This window comes from Choloepus didactylus, chromosome 4, assembly GCF_015220235.1.
Source record: "Choloepus didactylus isolate mChoDid1 chromosome 4, mChoDid1.pri, whole genome shotgun sequence".
NCBI classification, from domain to species: Eukaryota; Metazoa; Chordata; class Mammalia; order Pilosa; family Megalonychidae; genus Choloepus; species Choloepus didactylus.
In genome coordinates, this window is record NC_051310.1 from 187,730,883 (window position 1) to 187,741,084 (window position 10,202).

General features: G+C 44.7%; 1 pseudogene; it reads left to right on the top strand.

The window, feature by feature from the left end:
• Nucleotides 1-5,971: 5,971 nt before the first annotated feature.
• LOC119533040 lies at nucleotides 5,972-9,547 on the top strand (annotated as a pseudogene).
• The last annotated feature ends 655 nt before the right edge of the window (nucleotides 9,548-10,202 follow it).

Sequence of the window (10,202 nt, forward strand, 5' to 3'; positions counted from 1 at the left end):
GCTTTCATCTCCACAGGAGATGGTGACCATCTGTCCCAGAGCCCCAGATGCTGAGGGAGGCTGAGTCAGGGCAGACTGAGACCAGGACCCTGAGAGGAAGGTACAGCAGAGAGGGATAGGGTTAGGGCCATGACCATAGGGAAGCATGGGTTGGAGGGAAGAGAGGATCAACCCTGGGTGCCCAGAAGTTCTCCTCCTTAGCATCTCCCACCTGTGCCAATTGTGAGAAGGGTGAGAAGAGCAGAGCCCAGGCCATAGTCGAGACACCCCAGAGCTCTGCCTCCTGCAGCACCAGACCTAGGCTCTCCTGTCCTCTTGCTGCCTCAGATGTGGAGCAGCCTCCATCCCCATCTTCTCCCACTGGGTCCAGGCCTTGTGTGTGAGGTCTGCTCAGGGTGCTCTCCTTACTTACTTCTAGCAATGAGATGGAGGTGGAGAGGTGTTTCCTCTGAGCCTCCCTTACTTGGAGTACAGCTGCTGAGCTGAGGTGCCTTATATCAGGGAGCACCAGCCTGTCCAGATTCCTCTTTAAATATTTACTCCCCCATCCTCCTGAAACCCCTCTGCTGAGCACAAACCATTGTGAGTCCCCATACTGTGGGGGTAATGCCACCCACTTACAGGCTCCCTTCTCTCATTGTTGACCTTGTCCATAAGGTCACAAAAAGATAGTGGGATGTCTCCATTCTAGCACAACTTCTCAAGACACACCTGCTGCAGACTGGCACAAGTGCAAGGCTGGGAGGGAACCCTGGGCCCTGGACCAAGCCCAGATGCCCTGTTCCATCTCACTCTCCCCAGCATCTCAGTGTATGTTGGCTCCCCATGCAGAGCCTCAGTTACTGTACCAGGAAGGGAAAGCTCCATCTCAGCCCATGTCAGCTTTCCAAAACTTGTGGGAGGAAAATGAAATGCCTTGGTTGTTTTTAGGCTCTATCACATAGAGGAACTTTTTTCACCCTGTCGTCATAGAACAGGATCCTGCCCATTCCATCTCAAGCTCACATTCCCCTCACAGAGGAACACAAATGAGGAAAGTGGTTGTGAAGAAAAGGATGAAATGTCCTGGAGAAAGTGATGCTGGCAAAACATCACATTAAAATAATTCTCAGAAATGTTGCATGACATCAAAAGGGCAATGGATAAAATGTTGGAAGCTGACACAAACTTAGAAAGGATTGTGATGGTTCAGCAAAGAATAGAAAAGGTGCTTTCTCTGTAACAAAAGTTAAACATCAAATAGCAGCAAGCATTACTCAAGTTACTCTCCATAACATTTCTGACAAAGAAATAAAATAATTTAATTCTTAGTGTTTTAAATGACAGTATGCTAAACAAATCCTAGTTTTATGTGTTTTTTTTTTTTTTCATTTTCTATATATGAATTCTGTTCCTCCCTGAATGGGCACCTGATGATTTGCTCTATCAGGTAACATAAAGTATGTGATAGCTTGATACGCAGAGATATTTTTATTACATTTTTTGATGTACTTTATTACTTAGAGCAGTTGTAAGTTTACAGAAAAATTATGCAGTAAGTAGAGTTCCCATATACCCCTCTATCCATACACACATACAGTTTTCCCTATTTTTGACATTTTGTTTGATATAAAATAAGGTTTTTTTATTTTAGTTTTTTGAGGGTGACACATTGTTCCCTTGAAGCTCTTTTCACTCTGGAGCATTTTGGCCATCTTCATGGAGCCCAGTATTCCCCAACAATTATGCTTCCAGATTTGAGGGTATCCTTTTTGCTGAGTAAATCAATGAGTCCCTGACTTTCACCCTAGTTTAATGAGTGATTCAGTCTGTCATCAAATCATATTAATTAATCTGGAGAGCCAAAGACCCTGGCAATCATGTTGGAGATTCAGGAATGTAACTGAATTTTGCTTTACAATTGGAAGCTAGGAGATGAAATGGGGAGGTGTGAGCAGTGAGGACTGTAAAAGCTTCCAAGGAGCAGAGGAGGGACCTGGGTCCTGAGTGTTGTTGTCATCTCTGTGGTCTCTGTGAGGTCAGAGCATATGGCTTGCCAGTGGTGCCTGGAGCTGGTGAGTCAGAACCTCATTCTGAGGACACCACCATCCTTCCACCCTCAGCCAGAGTCTCCACAGGGATGCAGAACATGATCACCCAGTTTTCCTTTTTCTTCTTTGCAGATAAACAGAGTTCAGGCTGTGCTTTGGCCTGTAAATGCAGTTTTGTTTTACCTTCTGTGCTGCTTTGAATGTATTATGTACCCCCAAACACTATTATCTTTGATGTAATCTTGTGTGGGTGGACCTATTGGTGTTGATTAGATTGTAATTCTTTGAGTGTTTCCATGGAATGTGACCCACCCAACCATGGGTGATAACTCTGATGAGATAATTTCCATGGAGGTGAGGCCCCACCCATTCAGTGGAGCCATATAAATGAGCTGATGGGCAGAGGGACCTCAGTGCAGCTGAGAGTGACATTTTGAAGAGGAGCTACAGCCAAGAAGGACACTTTGAAGAATCCACTGGAACTGAGAGAGGAGCTTCAACCTACAGAGATAATTTGAAGATGTCCACTGAAAGCAGACTTTTGCTCCAGAGAAGCTAAGAGAGGACAAATACCCCAAGTGCAACTAAGAGTGACATTTTTGAGGAACTGCAGCATAGAGAGGAACATCCTGGGAGAAAGCCATTTTGAAACCAGAACTTTGGGGCAAACATCAGCTATGTGCCTTCCCATCTAACAGAGGTTTTTCAGATGCCATTGACCATTCTCCAGTGAAGATACTAGATTGCTGATGTGTTACCTTGGACACTTTATGGCCTTAAAACTGCAACTGTGTAACCAAATAAACCCTCTTTTATAAAAGCCAATCCATCTCTGGTGTTTTGCCTTCTGGCAGCATTAGCAAACTAGAACAGATTTTGGTACCAGGAGTGGAATGCTGCTGAGTTTGCAAATACCAAAACATGTTGGAGTGGCTTTTAAAATGGATAAAGGGAAGATTCTGGAAGAATTGTGAGGAGCTTGATAGCAAAGGCCTAAACTGCTTTGAAGAGACTGTTTGTGGAAATATGGACTCTAAAGATACTTGATGAGGCCTTGAACAGAAATCGTGAATGTGCTGTTACAAACTGGAAGAAAGGTGATCCTTGTTTTAAAGTGGCAGAGAATTTGGAAAAATTGAGTCTTGGTGTCAGATGGAAAGAAGAATTTGAAAGTGACAACCTGGAATACTTAGCTGAGGAGATCTCCAGACTACATCTCCTGGCTTCTCCTTGCAGCTTATAGTAAAATGCAAACAGAGAGAGATAAACTTAGAACTGAACTCTTGGGTTCCAAGAAACAAGAAGCAGATGGCTTGGAAAATTATGAGCTTCCAGGGGGTGGAATCCCAGAAGCTACAGCCCAATGAGAGGATGTAACCAAATAGGGAACCCAGCCACCATTTCAGTCCAAGCCAAGATTGGAAAAGGAGTTAAGCAGAAAGAATTTGTGGAAAGTCCTATTGTCTGACAGCTTTGACCCCTGTGTGCTTCATGCAAAGCCAACAGAATTTTTTGAGATCTTTACAGACAGAGCTGTTGCCAGTCTGCACTGGAGGAGAAAGACAAGGAACAAATTGAAGGAAAAGTTTCTTTAAAGAAAGAGCCATGGAGGTTGAGGTCTGGGGTCAAGAGGTCTTGGGCTGGGAGAACAGATCAACCCACACACATGGAAAGGGTGAGATCACCCCAGAGGTTGAGGGTGGGCCTTCCACCTTGATGTTCAGGAAATGTTCTGCCACCCCAAACACCAAAGAGGGTGGAGAACATTCCCAGGGAATAGGGGAGAGCCTGGCTACCACCACACTGTTCTGAAGGGGTTGAGCATTTGCCCTGGAGATGGAAGGGAATCTGAGTGCTGCCCTGATGTTTTAGGAGGGTGGGGCTGAGAAGGTGGTCTCCCCAATGTGTGGATATGTTGGAGTACTCACCCCAGCATTTGGAGAGGAAAGGGCTGCCAAAAAGGCCCTTAGAGAGGGTTAGATTCCCACTCTCTCAAGCCCCAAGGATGCAACATTGTTCTGTAAATGACTCTCAGACTTTGAAATCTAATGGAGTTTGTCCTGTGGGTTTTAGGAACTGTTTTGGCCCTGTTAACCCTGTTTTCCTTACTGTTTCTCCTTATGGCAATGGGAATGTTTATCCTATGAATGTCCCTCCTTTGTATATTGGAAGCACATAACTTGTTCTAAGTTCACAGATCCATAGCTAAAGGAAAATTATGCCTTAAGACTGACCATGCCTATAATTGATTTTGATGGGATCTTGTATTTAACTATTATTACTGAAATGCTTTAAGTTTCTGTGATGTTGTTGTGGGATGAATGCATTTTGTGTATGGAAAGATAATGTCATTTTGGGGTCCAGGGGGTGAAATGTGCTGGTATGAATGTATTATGCTCCCCAAATGCCATTATCTTTGATGTAATCTTGTGTGGATGAACCTATTCATGTTGATTAGATTGTAATTCTTTGAGTGTTTCCATGGAATGTGACCCACCCAATGGTGGGTGATAACTCTGATGAGATAATTTCCATGGAGGTGTGGCCCCACCCATTCAGGGTGGACCTTGATCAGTGGAGCCATATAAATGAGCTGATGGGCAGAGGGAACTCTTTGCAGCCAAGAGCGACATTTTGAAGAGGAGCTACAGCCAAGAGGGACACTTTGAAGAACACACTGGAACTGAGAGAGGAGCTTCAGCTTACAGGGACAGTTTGAAGATGGCCGTTGAAAGCAGATTTTGCTCCAGAGAAGCTAAGAGAGGACAAATATCCCAAGTGCAACCAAGAGTGACATCTTTGAGGAACTGCAGCATAGAGAGGAGCCCCTGGGAGAAAGCAATTTTGAAACCAGAACTTTGGGGCAGACACCAGCTACATGCCTTCCCACCTAACAGAGGTTTTTCAGATGCCATTGACCATTCTCTAGTGAAGGTACCCAATTGCTGATTTGTTACTTGGACACTTTATGGCTTAAGATGGTAACTGTGTAATCAAATAAACCCTCTTTTATAAAAGCCAATCCATCTCTGGTGTTTTGCATTCTGGCAGCATTAGCAAACTAGAACACCTTCAGTCAAACCACTTTGATTTGTGTTTGGACTTATGTCACTTTATGAATGTTTAAAATACTTATTTCTTAACCAAGAAGACATTATGAAATATAGAACAGCCAAATGTTTTGGATTTTATTTAATGACATTTTCAGTATTCAGTTTGGTGCCTCAAAATTATACTTCATGTCACTTATGGCTTTGTGATTTTTTAGTTTGGCCTCCTTTAAAAGCTTAAGAAATATTCCACAGGGTATTTTCAAGAGTGATGACTGTATTCTGGATGTGAAATATTTATTCCCCTGAACTCCATCCCAAAATAGTGATCCTAAATATATGTTAAAAGAAATAGGCATTAAAATGTACATCTCAAAGCTAGTGTCATCATCTCTGATAATCAGATGCTATGTAATTGGTATACCACTTCTGATTCCTCTTTCCAATTTTTTAAATGAAAAATAATGGCATCCATTTTCTGGCTCTTCTCTAATACTTCCCAGCCTGGCTATTTGTTGGAACGTACAGAATGTAGGCTTTGCTGAGCCAAATGATCCTTCCATCCCATTCCATTTTTGTAGCCCCTTGAGTAATTATCAGAAACTTTTCCTCTAAATGGTGGGGCCAGATGGAGACTAATGTGGGCTCACATTGTGAGTGGGATTAGTGGGATGGGGCCAATGGTAGTCTTACAATCTCTTCAGTGCTTAGTGATATACTCTACTTGTGAAGAACGTAATTGGGGTAAACTGAAGACACCCCTCCCCTGCCCCATTGCCAGAGCAGTAACTTCAACCCTGAGTTGGTTCCTCTGGGAATGGAGGAGAAGATAGGTTGTTCATGCTTGGCTTGTGAAGGACACCTTGACCCTGGCTGTTTCCCTAGGATTCCTTTCAAAGCAGATTCATCAGGATGAGCAGCCAGGCCCCACCAAGGCTTCTGGAACTGGCCTATCAGAATGTGCTGAGGGATGAGGCCTTGGCCATCACAGCACTGGAAGAGCTGCCACAGGGGATCTCTTCCTGCCACTGTTCATGGCAGCCTTCACTGGGAGACACTGTGAGGCACTGAAGGCCATGACACAGGCCTGACCCTTCATCTGCCTCCCACTGGGGGCACTAGTGAAGGGACAGCAGCTTCACCAGGAGAGCTTACCTGCTGTGTTCAGTGGGATCGATGGCCTGCTTGCCCAGAGAGTTCACCCAAGGTAAGGGTGATCCAGTCACCTGCTAGGGCAAGGAGAGTCAGAGCAAGAAATAGATGGGGTCAGGGAGAATCAGGGAGGGCCAAAAGGTTGGGCAGAGACTCTGAGGTGCCAGGAGGGAGTTTGGGGAGGCCTGGGGCCATTGCAAGCCTCACTCAGGGAAAGGACTTCTGGAAATGGAAGCAAATTAATATGCAGAGGTCACAGAAGTAACAGGTACTCCCCTTCTCCCAGCAGTGCTTTAAGATTTCCAAAATGGGGATGTAGAAGGATCCCAGAGAAAAGCAGGAAGGGGAACTGCTGTTGTCTGGCTGGTCCTAGTCTATACCCTGACCCTATTAGTCTTCATTTGTGTTGATCTTGGAGTGTCTCAGGCAGTCCCCAATTTTTCTCCCAGGAAATGGAAACTATGAGTACTAGATTTATGGAAGCATGCTCATCAGGACTTCTGGAATGTTTGGTCTGGATCTGCAACCCATGAGTTCTCATTGATTGAGCCAGGGGCAGGCAATCCCATACCTAAGAGGGAAAAATGGAGGGTTCCAGGGTGGAGGAGGAGAGGCCCTCAGCTGCCCTGGAGGTGTTCCTGGACCTTTGCCTCAGGGAGGGCACCCTAGATGAACTCCTCACCTACCTCATTAAGAAGGTCAAGCAGAGGAAAGATTTACTACAGCTGTGCTGTAAGAAACTCAAGATTTTTGCAATAGCAATCCAAAATATTAGGAATGTCTTGAAGATGGTGCAGCTGGAGTCAATCCAGAATTTGGAAGTGAATTGCCTCTGGAAACTGTCCACCCTGGGGAGGTTTGCTCCTCACCTGGGCCAGATGGTTAATCTACACAAGCTCCTCCTCTCCCACATCCACATTTCTTCTATTTCTCCAGCAAATGAGGAGCAGTATGTTGGCCAGTTCACCTCCCATTTCTTCCATCTGCAGCAACTCCAGGTGCTCCATTTGGGCTCTGTTTCCTTTCTGGAAGATCACTTGGACCAGGTGCTCAGGTAAGGAGTGGCAAGGCTTCTCTGCAGACCAAAACGAGGCCATATTCATCTCCTTAAAAAATATTCTGTATTGACTGTATACCACCACCATACAATGTAAAGTTTAGGAGACACATTCTCCACATTTCTTCAATATTTATATAAAGTGGAATAGCTGCTTCAAGTACAGACACTGTTAGGAAATTCTGTAATGAGGCATTTAGGCCTAGTGATGGCAGACTTGAGAATTCTGCTTTAGGAACTGATATCTAAGTTAAGATGGAAATAACTGAGAGAAGAGGGCATTAGTGAAGGGGAAAAGCCCATCAAATGAGAGTTGTCAAAATATAAGCTCTGCACTCACCATCTCTGAACACGAGCCACCTCCTCCAACAATCCCTGTCTGTAAAAGGGCTGTTTTGTGCTCCCAGTAAGTTATTAAGTGGGCAATACATGATTCTGCAGGTTGGGTGAAGGTGCAAGAGCAGAAAATTGTAAAACATAATGGATGCTTTGCCATGACAAAGGGATCTAGGTGAACCCCTGCAGGCTGGCAAGTTTGGGTGATTTGGCCAGATCTTACCCAGGTTTCCCTTTAATGCATGTCTCCCAGGGCCCCATCTGGCACAGATATGGGTGGCTATGGCCCAAGAAGTGGCCCTAAGGAAGCTGGGTTAGGAGTAGTTTTAGTCCTGTCTCCCAGGAGTAAAATTCACTGGTCTTGACTGTTGACTGACATCATGTCAGACTCTCCTCTTAGCATTTTTTGTATTTATCTTGATTCACTCTTAGGACAAGTAAGAGGGGTAAGAGGGATAGAAATATTGCAGTGTCCATGGGAGCTGAGGAAAGGGATCAGTAGAGATTTCATTCATTTGAACCAGTCAGAGGACAATTAAAGTGATGAGGAGTTTCCATCTAGACCTGGACTGCCTTAAATGCCCACACTCACCATGTGTTGTCCTGAGTGTTGACCATCATCAAATGGTAAGAATGGCCTTGGGCTTGTGTGAAACCATTGTTTCCTCCCCTGTGCTGGTTTGGATGTATTATGTCCCTCAGAAAAGCCATGCTCTTTAAGGCAATCTCAAGGGGGCAGGCTTATCAGTCTTGATTATGGTGGAACTTTTTGATTAGGTTGTTTCCTGGAGATGTAACTCATCCAACTGTGGGAGAGATCTTTAGATTGACTATTTCCTTGGAGATATGACCCCACCCATTTAGTGTGGGTCTTAATTAGATCACTGGAGTCCTGTAAGAGAGCCCACAGATACAAGCTGCTCAGAGAATTTGAGAGAGACATTTTGTAGAAATAAACATTTGGAGAGAAGCTAAGACATGTAATGAAGGGTTTGCCCCTGGGAGAAACTAAGAGCCAACACAGACCCAGATGCTTGGAGACACTGGGAGATGCAAGCATAAGGACATTTGGAGATGCTAAGCTGAAATGAAGCCCAGAATTTGTCCTGGAGAAGCTAAACAGGAACCCCAGATGCTTAGTTGCACAGGAGTTGAAGAGGCTAAGAGACAGAAGCCCAGAGACATTTTGAAGAAAGCCACTTTGAAACTCAACCCAGGAGCAAAGGCACAGCAGATTCCAGCCATGTGCCTTCCCAGCTGACAGAGGAATTCCAGATATATTGGCCTTTCCTCAGTGAAGATATCTTCCTGTTGATGCCATAGTTTGGAGACTTTTGTGGCCTTAGGACTGTAAATTTGTAACTTAATAAACCCCTTTATAAGAGCCAATTTCTGGTATTACAGAATTAGCAAACTTGAACAGCTCCCCCCACTCTCTACCTACCATAACCATTCCCCAGAATTACTGCTTTGTTTGTTCCCAGGTGCTTGAAGACCTCCTTGGAGACCCTCTCCATCACTAATTGTCTGCTTTTGGACTCAGACCTGATACATGTCTCTGTGTTGAAATGTTGCTCATGTGAAGGATCTGAGTATGAGTGGTGTCAACCTGACCATCCCTAATCTTGGGCCCCTCAAGGTTCTTCTCAAGAGACTCACAGCCACCCTCCAGGATCTGGACCTAGATGACTGTGGAATCATGGATTCCCAATTCAGCATCCCCCTCCCCACTTGGGCCACTGCTTTCAACTAAGGACCCTCAACTTTGGTTGAAACCCCATCTCCATAGCCATCTGGAGAACCTGCTGAGGCTTGCCATTTGGATGGGCAAGTTAAGCCTTGTGCTGTATCCTGCTTCTATGGAGAGCTACAAAGGTACTGATGGGGACCCCCACCTGGGAGATGCTCAGCTCCACATGTAGCTGATGCAGATACGCAGGAGGTGGGGTGGCTCAGCATGATCTGGTCTAGGGCCAAATCCTGTCCTCCCTGTGGCAACAGGACCTTTGATGACCCAGGACCCCTGCTATGCCCCTCTTGTATGGTGGTCTAGTTTGGGTGCACACACCAAAGGCATGATTCTGGGCACTTGGAAACTAAAACTTACATCATAAATTCATCATAAAAAAAGAGGCTACAGTTTCAAACAGTTATTTCATGGGAATAAGAAAATAAACAGTGATTGGGGTGGGTGGGGCTGTTGTGTTTGATGGGGCTTTCCAGGCACATGTACCCCACAGAGTCAGAAATGTGAATCTGACTTTCTAGAGATGGATGGGGTTTGAGGCATACATCTGGGAATTATCCTTGCATGGTTGTTTATATAGAAACAGTCAAAAATAAAGGAAATTTTTATTGTAAACCATGTGGTATTCCCCAATCTATATTTGTCTTTTTCCAGTTTAAAAACCTCATGAATCTCCAGCTATTCACATGTCTATGATGTTTAGAGACTCAAAACACTCAGACAAGATTTGGCTACAGGAACTCACAGCATCATCATCTTCTCATTTGTTTCTTCTCTCTGAGATCCTCTTACCTCCTCACTTAATTCTGTGGTTAAGTAGATCAGTGCAC